Genomic DNA, 12,828 nt, shown 5'->3' with positions numbered 1-12,828 from the left:
GATCCAATGACGCAAATTTAAAGCATTAGCCAAACAGATTTCCATATTAATGAAAAGGTTAATTTATAGTTAAAAAACTTGCAGGATCCCCTTGAAAGACCTCTCCATTCCCAAAACCAAATTAAAATTTATACACAATATTAAATTATAACGCCAGGACATGTATATAAATAGTCCAGGATGAAATTACAGCACCAAATAAATTATACAGGACTCTCTTTGAACAATAAACCTTCATTTCATTGTTTAGACGTAGTTAGCTCTAACCCATATATGCATTCTAAAAAACTGCGGAGAAATTACACAAACTATACATATATATGTAATTTTTGTACTGAGGTTAGGTCAAGTATTTCGTGGTTCCAATGAAATATTAAACAGAACTTAATTCTTACGTGCCCTACAAAATGACTATGCAAATATCTGGACATCCGAGACGACTAACAGTGTCTAGTGATCTTCATATTACAGTCCTAACGCAATTTTGTATTTCCTCCGTCTACTTGGACTGCAATTAATCCAGAATTTGCATTGGAAAGCATCACTCGGTATGGTTCTTTAAGGCCTAACAATGTCGTGATGTCATATAAGTTGTTGGTTGGTGGCGCCACGTTCAGTAATTACAGAGTTACGAAACCCCGGGTAACTATAGGTTTGGTGGACTGAGTTACTACTATATATCTCTAGCTACTCTTCTGACATCATTTCAACCACGCATAGGTAAATAGGGCTTATACTGGTTGTCTAACGAATTGCTGGTCAAGTGCGCGTGAGATTCGTTTTGTTATGGTACGTATACGTTGGTATAAGAATACACATGTAATGGATCTATTTTTGACCTTTAATGTCGCTGTGTCTTACGTTCAGGAACTTAATTATTTATACCATGACACGAAGATTGCCAGTCGACTTTAACCCTGTAGTACTTGGCGAGTGTTTGTAGACATATCAAACAGCTTTAATCTTGTGAGTCCCCTCATTGGTTTTTATCTCGACTTTTTTTCTCTAAATTGCCATTAAATTTTATTAACGGCGTTAAAGTTTATAATTTGTTTGAAGATGATGGCCCGAACCTTGTTATAGTTGCGTGGTCTATTAAAGGCTGAAGCTATTATGCAAGTTGTAGGGTATAAAATTATGTACTCATAACAAAGAAAAAGCCGAAAGAAAATTGTTTCATTTCTGCTAATTAGAAAAATCAAATAAAAAATTGAAACAACAAAGCCAACTGTTGTAAAATGTCTCACCATGGTCTTTCATTTGAAATCTCGAACTATCGGATATGCCGAACTACAAACTTCTTTGGGTATAAGTACTGCAAGTATTTAAACTTATTGGAATTTTACAAAAACTTAACAGACGCTCAATATATACATGTATATATATCGTAGTTTAAAGATCGATAACGACAATGGAGTCTCTCTCTGTCTCTGTCTCTCTCTCTCTCTCCAGAAATCCTTCCTATTGAGTAAAGTATGCACGAAAACGAAACCCATTGCGTGCGTGTTACATTCATCTTAATATAGTTAATGGCAGCGCGGCATTCATCTCCTCACACCGCCCCGTGTGAGTTGGTTTCCAACTGGTTCACCACAATTGAAATATCTTTAAATCTCAATGCAATATCGTGATTGATTTAACCCATTTATCACACCTTTCCTTCTTTCATCCAAATGAAATATGGATCGATTTTCAGTACACATGTATACCGGCATTTCTGTTATCGCTCTCGCTTACATTTAGAGGACGCGGATTAAACATGCAATATCACATTGAAATGGTAATTTAGAACCCTGTTATTGGGATAATATGTATGATCAAATATCAAAAACAGTATTATCAGCGCGCGGAGATGTGCGATGCGCGGCTGTCGCATGTCGTCTGCGCCGTTCCCGCCCTTTCTCGCACTCACGTGCTCCATTACAACATCTGCCGTATTACGATCACGTTCGCACTCATTATCCCAGTCGTCTCTTTCAGAACCACGAATATATTCCTCTAGTCCTCAGATTGTACTGCTACCCTCACGAGAAGGCCATCACATTTCCACTTCAGACCAGATAGGGGGTATTGTACTTTAGCACTGTTTATCGGACATTTCTTGTGTTTCGTGAAGAATGACGCGAAAGTTTATGCGTAACAGAGGACAAAGACAAGACTGATTGATATTCTCACACAGTATGGCGTAATGAACGGCAGACGACAGCCATGCCGTGCCGTCTAAGAAAGATGGCGATTGATGATTATGTTCATTTAAATTAGAAAGGACTTGAAACAAAGGGAACTGCTGACACTGCACTAAGCATGTTTGTCGAGTTGTTTGGATACTTTTCGAGAACAGCCGAGATCGATGGTTTCGCGATCCCGAGATGTGGAGCACTGCATCTGAACGTAAATGGCGGGAAATAAGCTCTTTGACCAGAATAGCACACAGTGGAATATTATGAAATTAAATACCATTACAGCTGGAGAGACATCCTGCATGGTGTCAATTTGCATCCATCGAATGCAATGTAATAGTTTATCTGGTTACCAGCTGCGTCTTAAGTCCAGACAATGAGACACGTATACCGACCATTTACAGGACAATCACTACACGGTATAATCTAAGTCATAAATAAGTTTATCATTTTTTTTACCTACAAGATAAAATAGGTAAAACCCGATCTGCACGGCCTGCGCTATCGCGACTCTGACGCATAACCGTGGCAACCTGATATCGCGATACCAACATGTTCGCGCGTCAAGGTGAGGCGCGGGTGAACGAGGAACACGAGATACGCCTGAAAACAATTAAAGTGTACATCCCTATCCTACCTTAGGACCTACTACTGATAAACTTCCCCGCTTCTGAACTCGGTACTGTCTACTCGCCCAGTCTGACCGACCCTTTGGTCACTACCTGTGGCTACGCCGTCTAATTATAGCTCCTCTTGATTGTCCTAACATTATTGTTATAATATACTAGTAATTATTATATGTGATTTTAAAGTAATTAAAAAAGGATACCAAAATAGGAAATGTGTATCGGATTCATTTTCGAATAAAGCTATCATAATTTGCATGTATATCTGAGATCTAGGCCGTGGTTTACGTATGAAAACAGCCGAGATAACACAAAGATGAGAAATGCGCCCACATTGCGACATAATTAAGGAATGGTGATTGGCGATTTTAGTGTGTATTTATCGTACTTTATTATCAGATTTGAGGGTAACGTCTAGATATACAGTTACACTGAAAGACACGCAATCATGTTTCTAAAGAAAGACTATAATTACAAGCATTTAAAAGTAGAACGAATTCTGAATTGAAGACGAGATACGGCAGATGATGGAGGGTCGCAGCTGGCAGCACAGGTACACCGCCATAGCGTGTTTGTGTTGAGCAAACACGGACTGTGTCTAATTAGAAAATTCTAATTGACAAACAAATACAGGGTATCCGCACTAAACAGTAAACTGACTAAACACGAACTCGTTAAGGGACTGGTCAGATCTGTTTACAAGTCATAGATGATTTGTCACCTAAGACTGCTATGTCATTAAAATATCATCTCGTCTCCGGTCACGATAACCGCCCGAACAAACCATCAAACGTCCAGTCTACACGTACACACACGTGCTCCTAATTAACTTTTATTTTGTCAAACAACAAATTACCACAGCCGTCATTTCGTGCATGCGTACTGACCGAACAGAGATAATGAGGTATTCTGAACGAATGAATGACTCCGTAGTATGCGGGCACGTGCTCTTTGCATACCTGTTAAATGATTGAGGGTCAGCTTTAATTGTACATGGCTATAGATCAGTTGAATGTTTTCACCAGAACGGGACAGAGAGATTTTCTCCAAATAAACATTTTAATGTGCTTCCTTCTGGAGAAGTCGTTCACACTGATGTGCAGGAGTATTTCGGTCATGGGTCAAGTGCATATCGAGTTCAAAATATTGAAAGCCAAGCACTGGCTTTGGAAACTTAGAAGCTTCTATTTCTTTGTTCTGACTGGTTTTTTTTTCTGTATCTTTGATGGCCTTGTCCAGCGTCGTGTGTTAGTATGGCTCTAATCTGGTTACATTTTGTTGTGGTGGTAACCAGGCCCTGTATTGCCCTATCGACCTTTTCCAACATTGGTTTGGTGGCCCAGTTATGTACTGACCGTGTGACCTTGTTCATTATTCCTTGTCATATATAGAATAATATCATTAAAGTCTTGGTATGTGCTGTCCTGGTTACTTTACCTATATACAAAAAAACTGTAGTGCATTACCTTAATGGTCTTGCCCGAAATGGTTTCGGTGACCTTTTGCAGTGTTGCCATGGCGATCTTTTCCAGAATCTTGTTGATTTTGGACAGCGTTGTCCTGGTTACTTGTCCAGATCAGAACATATTCCCTTGGTGATTTTGTCCAGAATCACCTCAGAGATTTCGGATAGTGTTGTCCTGGTTACTTGTCCAGAATAGGACATATTCCCTTGGTGATTTTGTCCAGAATCACCTCAGAGATTTCGGATAGTGTTGTCCTGGTTACTTGTCCAGAATAGGACATATTCCCTTGGTGATTTTGTCCAGAATCACCTCAGAGATTTCGGATAGTGTTGTCCTGGTTACTTGTCCAGATCAGAACATATTCCCTTGGTGATTTTGTCCAGAATCACCTCAGAGATTTCGACAGCGTTGTCTGGTTACTTGTCCAGAATAGGACTATTCCCTTGTGATTTTGTCCAGAATCACCTCAGAGATTTCGGATAGTGTTGTCCTGGTTACTTGTCCAGAATAGGACATATTCCCTTGGTGATTTTGTCCAGAATCACCTCAGAGATTTCGGATAGTGTTGTCCGGGTTACTTGTCCAGAATAGGACATATTCCCTTGGTGATTTTGTCCAGAATCACCTCAGAGATTTCGGATAGTGTTGTCCTGGTTACTTGTCCAGAATAGGACATATTCCCTTGGTGATTTTGTCCAGAATCACCTCAGAGATTTCGGATAGTGTTGTCCTGGTTACTTGTCCAGAATAGGACATATTCCCTTGGTGATTTTGTCCAGAATCACCTCAGAGATTTCGGATAGCGTTGTCCTGGTTACTTGTCCAGAATAGGACATATTCCCTTGGTGATTTTGTCCAGAATCACTTCAGAGATTTAGCTGTCGGTTACTTGTCCAGAATAGGACATATGCACTTGGTAATTTTGTCCAGAATCTCCTCAGAGATTTCGGATAGTGTTGTCCTGGTTACTTGTCCAGAATAGGACATATTCCCTTGGTGATTTTGTCCAGAATCACCTCAGAGATTTCGGATAGCGTTGTCCTGGTTACTTGTCCAGAATAGGACATATTGCACTTGGTGATTTTGTCCAGAATCACCTCAGAGATTTCGGATAGTGTTGTCCTGGTTACTTGTCCAGAACAGGACATATTCCCTTGGTGATTTTGTCCGTCGTTACCTCAGTGTTTTTGTCCATCGTTACCTTGGAGACAATGGACAAGAAACGGTCCTGACTACTTGTCCAGTTTAGTATGTAGGTATTCCCATGGGGATGTTGTCCAGTGTTTTTCTTGTAAAGTGTTTGTGTTTTCCTTTTGACGCAGTAAAGACCAATATATCTTATCGTCTCGGGAGGCATTTAGTAACCGAGCAGGTAAAACAACACATTATGCGAAGATAACGTCAGAATTTCAGTTTATCGAAATACACAGAAAAATATACTAAACCTGCTAGGTCCAATTAAAACACAAAAATAATATTCTAAACAAACAATTGTCAAAATACGAAATGAAGCATGTACCAATATCGATATCAAATAACCTCGCGTCATAATTTCGCCTAAGTGAAGGACGTATTGGCACCATGATAATGTGACTAAGATAGGAGGAGCAGACAAGGAAGTAATACACCATTACTATTGACCATTAAACCAAAACTGTCATATTCTAAATACCAACTGCATATAAATAGCGATAACAATACGCTGAACATTTGTTCCGGAAACAAGAATCAGTGGGGTTTTATCCAGACATAGTTTGGCAATCTTTTTTTGGCAACCGTTTGCTGTTTTATTCTATAAAAGAATGCAAAAACCTCGACAAACATGTGATACACTTAGAATTGTCGTCTGGTAGCATGAGTAGCCATTGGAACAGCCGTCAGCATACAAATGGCTGAATCTGGTGAATGGATGCCGAGTACATAAGTAGCGTAGGCCGCGAACCTGATAGTCCAGGCATAAATCGGTCATCACCAGCTCAGATCCAAGCAAATTACCACCGCGGGTAGTTGGTGACATTGGCGATAACAACTATTATCTTTATGGAGCAGTGAACGACTGATTTGGTCGGATTTCTCTAGCTATATGTAGGCGTAGTGTGATATAGGCCGTTGGGGGTTTAGCCTCCGACACTGAGCTTTGAACTCATTGTCTATTCAATGGTAATGACAGATTTCAATACACTTCCCAGTAATCTTGCCAATAAAAACAGATTCCTTCTCCCTTGACGATTAGCGTTTGCTTCCATTACATCCTGTGAAAGCTGTTGCATAACTGTAGTTCTGTAAAGACTGCAATCCACCAACTGGGCGAACATTTGAACGGTGGTAATGGTGTAACTGACACCAAAGGTTTGTTTGTTTGTTTTATTAATTAACGTCCTATTAACAGCTATGGTCATATAAGGACGGCCTCCCATGTATGTGGTGTGCTGCGTGTATCTTGTGCGAGGTGCGTGTTTTGGAAGACTGCGGTATATTCATGTTGTGTCTTCTTGTATAGTGGAACTGTTGCCCTTTTTATAGTACTATATCACTGAAGCATGCCGACGAAGACACCAAGCAACACACCCCACCCGGTCACATTATACTGACAACGGGCTAACCAGTCGTCCCACTCCCTGTATGCTGAGCGCTAAGCAGGAGCAGAAACTACCACTTTTATAGACTTTGGTGTGTCTCGGCCAGGGGACAGAACCCAGAGCCTTCCTCACAGGGGCGAACGCTCAACTCAAAGCCAAACGTGAGGCGGCGCCAAGGGAGGCAGTAGGAAAAATAAAGTCAGGAAGAAGAGAAAAGATAAGATCCTAAATTTTGTCGCCTTTTACGATCATGCAATAGGGGCAGCAGGTACAATTCTAACGCCCTACCTGCAGGGCCAATATACCAACGGAACATACTTTTAACACAACTTTAAATACATTGACATTTCTGTTGAGTATATGTGATATGCAACTAGCTGTTACAATTATCTTTCAATTGTTCAAATTAAAAAGGTCAGTAGAAAAAAAAGAACAAGAAATAGTTACATCGCCAGCCAAATGCAAGATTCCCTTTGTAAATGCCGCGTGACATAGTGCTAATAAACAACTACGCGGTAATTAGGACGACAGCGAGAAACACAAGACGACCTATACTATGAAAATTAACATTTAATTTATCTATTTAGAATTGTATAGGAAGTTAATATGAAAAGAGTAGTATTTATGGTTGGCTTATAACATTTGGGACTCTACAAAATTATCAATCCCGTTTTACAGTTACATTAAAAAATAATAAAAGCCGTTTCGTTTAAGGTTACAGAACCTGAGAATTATGTTACAGACGAGCTGGATTAGCAAGAAGATTCAGTTATCTATTTATCAATGCGGGACACAAAAACTTATCACGTGATCAGTTCGGATGGGTAATTTACTATATTTGTATAGTGGCTATTGTCATTAAGAGATATTATGTCATGTAAAGGTGATTAGTACCATATGCTTTAAGAGCACCCGGTAATTAACCACTATTATCACAACAGTTATCACTTTATAAGGTTGTACAGACATGGCCTGGTATAAGGATCCGGCCTGTAACTCGTCCAGACCACTAGATGACCCTAATAAGCCGATCACACTATAAATAATTGATACAAAGACACATTACAAGTAACGTAATTTGGTAAGCAGCTGAGACAGCTAAAGCAAGGTCGTTTGCTAAGATTTGTTGAGCATGCGCTGGAATTTATGAATGCTAAAGCATTTTTACGGAAATTATTTCTGTATTCTGTGTTTTTTTCATAATATAATATGATATCGTTGTGAAACAAATGATAATATCGATAAAAGTCACTAAAACTCTCAAACTGTTAAATAATGTCGCTAACCAGTATATTTTCTGTCATCTGTTTTATTGAAAGTATACTTATTGCCATTCGTTTTACCAGTATAATTTCTTTCATCCGTTTTGCGGGTATACTTTCTGTCATCCGTTTTACCAGTATACTTTCTGTCATCAATTCTACCAGTATAAACTCTGTCATCTGTTTTGCGGGTATTCTTTCTTTCACTCGTTTCACCATTATTATTTCTGTCATTCGTTTTACCAGTATAATTTTTGTCATTCGTTTTACCAGTATAATTTTTGTCATCCGTTTTACCAGTATGATGTCTGACATCCGTTTCACCAGTATAATTTCTGTCATCCGTTTTAACAGTAAAATTTCTGTCATTCGCTTTACCGAGTATAATTTTTGTCATCCGTTTTACCAGTATAATTTTTGTCATCCGTTTTACAAGTATAATTTTTGTCATTAGTTTTACCAGTATAATTTCTGTCATCCGTTTTACCAGTTATATTTTTGTCATCCGTTTCACCATTATTATTTCTGACATCCGTTTTACCAGTATAATTTCTGTCATCCGTTTTACCAGTAATTTTTTTTGTCATTTGTTTTAACAGTATAATTTTTGTCATTCGTTTTACCAGTCTAATTTTTGTCATCCGTTTCACCATTATTATTTCTGACATCCGTTTTACCAGTATAATTTCTGTCATCCGTTTCACCATTATTATTTCTGACATCCGTTTACCATTATATTTCTGACATCCGTTCACCATTTTTTGACATCTCGTTTCACCATTATTATTTCTGACATCCGTTTACCATATATTTCTGTCATCCGTTTCACCATTATTATTTCTGACATTCGTTTTACCATATAATTTTTGTCATTTGTTTTAACAGTATAATTTTGTCATTTGTTTTACCAGTATAATTTCTGTCATCGTTTTACCAGTATACTTTTTGTCACCCGTTTCACCAGAATTATTCTGTCATCCGTTTTAACAGTAAAATTTCTATCATTCGTTTTACCAGTATATTTTGTCACCCGTTTCACCAGAATTATTTCTGTCATCCGTTTTAACAGTAAAATTTTCTATCATTCGTTTTACCAGTATACTTTTTGTCACCCGTTTCACCAGAATTATTTCTGACATCCGTTTCACCAGTATAACTTCTGTCATCCGTTTTACAAGTATAATTTTTGTCATTCGTTTTACCAGTATAATTTTTGTCATCCGTTTTACCAGTATGATTTCTGTCATCCGTTTTACCAGTTTAATTTTTGTCATTCGTTTTACCAGTATAATTTTTGTCATCCGTTTTACCAGTTTAATTTCTGTCATTCGTTTTACCAGTATAATTTCTGTCATCCGTTTTTTCGGTATTCTTTCATCTCTGTCATCCGTTTCACCATTATTATTTCTGACATCCGTTTTACCACTATAATTTTTGTCATTTGTTTTAACAGTATAATTTCTGTCATTCGTTTTACCAGTATACTTTTTGTCACCCGTTTCACCAGAATTAGTTCTGTCATCCGTTTTAACAGTAAAATTTCTGTCATTCGTTTTACCAGTATACTTTTTGTCACCCGTTTTACCAGAATTATTTCTGACATCCGTTTTACCAGTATAATTTCTGTCATCCGTTTTACCAGTTTAATTTTTGTCATTCGTTTTAACAGTAAAATTTCTGTCATTCGTTTTACCAGTCTAATTTTTGTCATCCGTTTCACCATTATTATTTCTGACATCCGTTTTACAAGTATAATTTTTGTCATTCGTTTTACCAGTATAATTTTTGTCATCCGTTTTACCAGTATGATTTCTGTCATCCGTTTTACTAGTTTAATTTTTGTCATTCGTTTTACCAGTATAATTTTTGTCATCCGTTTTACCAGTTTAATTTCTGTCATTCGTTTTACCAGTATAATTTCTGTCATCCGTTTTTTCGGGTATTCTTTCATCTCTGTCATCCGTTTTACCGGTATAATTTCTGTCATTAGTTTTACCAGTATAATTGTTTTCATTTGTTTTACCAGTATAATTTCTGTCATCCGTTTTACCAGTTTAATTTTTGTCATTCGTTTTAACAGTTTAATTTTTGTCATTCGTTTTACCAGTATAATTTTTGTCATCCGTTTTACCAGTATGATTTCTGTCATCCGTTTTACAAGTACAAATTTTGTCATTCGTTGTACCAGTATAATTTCTGTCATTCGTTATACCAGTTTAATTTTTGTCATTCTTTTTACCAGTATAATTTCTGTCATCCCTTTTACCAGTTTAATTTTTGTCATCCTTTTTAACAGTATAATTTCTGTCATTCGTTATACCAGTTTAATTTTTGTCATTCTTTCTACCAGTATAGTTTTTGTCATTTGTTTTACCAGTATAATTTTTGTCATCCTTTTTACCAGTATAATTTCTGTCATCCGTTTTACCAGTTTAATTTTTGTCATTCGTTTTACCAGTATAATTTTTGTCATCCGTTTTACCAGTATGATGTCTGACATCCGTTTCACCAGTATAATTTCTGTCATCCGTTTTAACAGTAAAATTTCTGTCATTCGCTTTACCAGTATAATTTTTGTCATCCGTTTTACCAGTATAATTTTTGTCATCCGTTTTACCAGTATAATTTTTGTCATTAGTTTTACCAGTATAATTTCTGTCATCCGTTTTACCATTTATATTTTTGTCATCTGTTTCACCATTATTATTTCTGACATCCGTTTTACCAGTATAATTTCTGTCATCCGTTTTACCAGTTTAATTTTTGTCATTCGTTTTAACAGTAAAATTTCTGTCATTCGTTTTACCAGTCTAATTTTTGTCATCCGTTTCACCATTATTATTTCTGACATCCGTTTTACCACTATAATTTTTGTCATTTGTTTAAACAGTATAATTTTTGTCATTCGTTTTACCAGTATACTTTTTGTCACCCGTTTCACCAGAATTAGTTCTGTCATCCGTTTTAACAGTAAAATTTCTGTCATTCGTTTTACCAGTATAATTTCTGTCATCCGTTTTACAAGTATAATTTTTGTCATTCGTTTTACCAGTATAATTTTTGTCATCCGTTTTACCAGAATTATTTCTGACATCCGTTTCACCAGTATAACTTCTGTCATCCGTTTTACAAGTATAATTTTTGTCATTCGTTTTACCAGTATAATTTTTTTCATCCGTTTTACCAGTATGATTTCTGTCATCCGTTTTACTAGTTTAATTTTTGTCATTCGTTTTACCAGTATAATTTTTGTCATCCGTTTTACCAGTATGATTTCTGTCATCCGTTTTACTAGTTTAATTTTTGTCATTCGTTTTACCAGTATAATTTTTGTCATCCGTTTTACCAGTTTAATTTCTGTCATTCGTTTTACAAGTATAATTTCTATCATCCGTTTTTTCGGGTATTCTTTCATTTCTGTCATCCGTTTTACCGGTATAATTTCTGTCATTCGTTGTACCAGTATAACTTCTGTCATCCGTTTTACAAGTATAATTTTTGTCATTCGTTTTACCAGTATAATTGTTTTCATTCGTTTTACCAGTATAATTTCTGTCATCCGTTTTACCAGTTTAATTTTTGTCATTCGTTTTAACAGTAAAATTTTTGTCATTTGTTTTACCAGTATAATTTTTGTCATCCTTTTTACCAGTATAATTTCTGTCATCCGTTTCACCAGTTTAATTTTTGTCATTCGTTTTACCAGCATAATTTCTGTCATCCGTTTTACCAGTATGATTTTTATCCGTTTTACTTGCAGCATCACTGCCATCCATCCGTTTTACCAGTTAATTTTCAATTATCCGGTTCACCAGTACAATTTCTGTCATCCGGTTCATAATAATCAGGACGTGGTGCTATCAACATTAATATTTTAATCATACATCAATGCGACTGTACTTAGATCTAAACTCTAGATTACCGGGATCGCGTGAGTAATGATACTAGTAGTTTGTATACCGTGTTATATTTTAGATGACTTCTATAGACTGATGTCGCCAAGTATATGATTAGAAAGATACCATGGAATATAAAAAAAAAACATACTATCTTTGCGCTGTCATTTTGATGCGCCTTCGACTTTGATTCCGTGGCTAGAATGTACCCGTACCTTTCACATGATACTGTAGACAATGCACAAAGCGAGATAACTCTGGGTTATATACTCTTTAGTCTATCAGTAACGAAAAAAAATATCATCTGAATACCGGATAATTTTAATGTGGTCGTTGAAAAATTACGAACAAATACACTATTATATATAGGAATTACAACAAGAAAAATCTAAATTGCTAAAAGTAATAGTAAACAAGATTCGGGATTCCAGCAGGATCATGGCGCCCATCCGGTTTGTATGCCGACATATTAAAATTGAAAATGCATGAAAAACACGAACCTATGATTAAAAAAAATCGCTATACAGCAGTAGTTACATCTTGTCCATCCAAGTGGAAGCATACACAAATCCCTTCATTACATTCCGATAAAAACCAAGTCAGAATACATGATTGTCACCCTAAATGCCTACTCTAACAATATCAGAGGTATAGCTTGACTACAGGGACCTGGCACGAAATTGTTTAACCAACACTATACATGCATATATCATAGTATCAAAGGTATGAACTCGGCGGTCGAGAAAAACGGACCTATTTTAACGGGCTCTATATATACCGTTGAAACATATTTTTCGTAAATTTCTTCCGATTCATCAG

The sequence above is a fragment of the Argopecten irradians genome, chromosome 3, assembly GCF_041381155.1.
Source record: "Argopecten irradians isolate NY chromosome 3, Ai_NY, whole genome shotgun sequence".
Lineage (NCBI taxonomy): Eukaryota > Metazoa > Mollusca > Bivalvia > Pectinida > Pectinidae > Argopecten > Argopecten irradians.
Note: the sequence above shows the minus strand (reverse complement) of the source record.